Source organism: Argiope bruennichi, chromosome 2 (genome assembly GCF_947563725.1).
Source record: "Argiope bruennichi chromosome 2, qqArgBrue1.1, whole genome shotgun sequence".
Lineage (NCBI taxonomy): Eukaryota > Metazoa > Arthropoda > Arachnida > Araneae > Araneidae > Argiope > Argiope bruennichi.
In genome coordinates, this window is record NC_079152.1 from 90,108,196 (window position 1) to 90,110,006 (window position 1,811).

A 1,811-nucleotide genomic window follows, 5' to 3' on the forward strand; every position below is an offset into this window, starting at 1 on the left:
CGTATGAGTAAAATTTGAATATTCGTCTCACCAAAGAGAATATACTTTTTATTTTTCGTACCTGAAAAAAGACCAGATGGTCATAAATTTATTTCTTTTTCTTTGAATGCAAGTTTGATACTCGCATGAACGCTTGAGTAGGAATCAAATCAAAAATGCACCTGCGTATATGGATAGGAGAGAATTTCCTTTCCTCATTTGTTTTTAAACAACTTTGGTGGTCCATGTTCGAAACAGTATCGTACGAAGGTCTTTTGCTTCCTTTATTTTTTTTCCCCCATCTGCCCTCACAAAAACAGCACATGAAGTAAATCAGGGAGGTCTTCTATTTTTTTTATTGCTTTTTTTTTTCACTACCGCTTTAGCACGGGACAATTTTATTACCATTCGGAATCTAGGCACAAATTAGAATTACTGGCGTTCTACGAGATGAATTCCTCCCTCTCCCCAATATGCGTTTCCATACAATGGTTCTTGATGTAAGTTTAGAACCTTAAGTAGAACACGAATATTTATATCTATTCTTATTGTTCTATTCTATCTATTCTTATTGCCCCAACATTTCCATTATTCTATGATTTCTAAAGATTTTGTTTCAGCACCGTCAAGCTGTTCTAAACTAATACGAAAAATTTTCTTTTTAAAAAAAAGATAATTTAGTTTATGAAGTCGAAAGTTAATCACGTTTCATTTTAAGTCTTCCTATTGTCTGTCAAGAGAAGAATAAGTTGTCCACAATTTGTCTTGAAAGCATGTAATTAGCAAAATTTGTGGCTTTCATTTTGAAAAGTAGATGAGGAGTAACTCTGCAAGCTAAGGTGTGGAATAGCTCATCCATTTCCATTTCTGTTGTAATGTAAGTCTGTAATTTCACTTTTTAAAAAATGGCATCATATTCTGAAGCCCTTTTTCCTAAAATTATATTTCCAAATTTTCAAGATAATTTCTCAGTATTTCAGTATAATATATTATATTAAGATCTTAAAATTTGATATTTCTCACTTAAAAAAACTTCTGAATTTCAATGAAAAATTTGTCAAAATTAAAAATTTTCATGAGATTTTTTTTATATCAATTATAGCAAAAATAAATCCTTAGAACAATGAAATAGTCAATAGAAATATAAAAATAGGTTTTGGTTAAATTTGTTTAATATTTCTCTTTAAAGCTTCATTTGACTAGAATACACCTCACCCATTAACCTCATCACAAACTTTTCCCACCAGACAATTCTTAATACTTTTCAGATTTCAAAGGCATCGTTTTGCACTCTAAAATTCCAATAAAGTTAAGACTCATATTAACAGATTTCTCTAATTGACGTAATTTGACTATTAATTTATAACTTTCTGAATGTAAATGTTTGTGCTCAAATGCCATGTGAACAGATATTCAAGTAAGCATTTAATATATCATAGTATTTAGTGTATCTTTTAATTGAATTTCCAATACTCTAACCTCAAAATCATGATAATCAACACTCCCTCCCCGCTAGCCCCTTTCGGTCATCAGAAAGCAAGTACTTCCACTGTCCGCGTGGCCTAACGGATAAGGCGTCTGACTTCGAATCAGAAGATTGCAGGTTCGAATCCTGTCGCGGACGATTTAATTCTTTTTCTTGCTTCTAGTCCTCTTTTATTGAAAGATTTTTTTTTTTTTTTTTTTTTAATTCTGCAAGTGTGAATAGAAAATATGTAAGGATATTTAATCTTTTTCCATCGTTCCATGAACAGTTTAGAGAAAATGTTCGTATTCTAATCAATGAATCATTGAATAGAAACCTACAGTTTGTAATAAATCAGTGTAATATT

At 30.8% G+C, this 1,811-nt stretch overlaps 1 non-coding gene across 1 annotated transcript; it reads left to right on the forward strand.

Moving 5' to 3' along the window:
- Positions 1–1,530: 1,530 nt before the first annotated feature.
- Positions 1,531–1,603, forward strand: Trnar-ucg (transfer RNA arginine (anticodon UCG)). Its single transcript has one exon. It is a non-coding gene; the product is annotated as a tRNA-Arg (tRNA).
- The last annotated feature ends 208 nt before the right edge of the window (positions 1,604–1,811 follow it).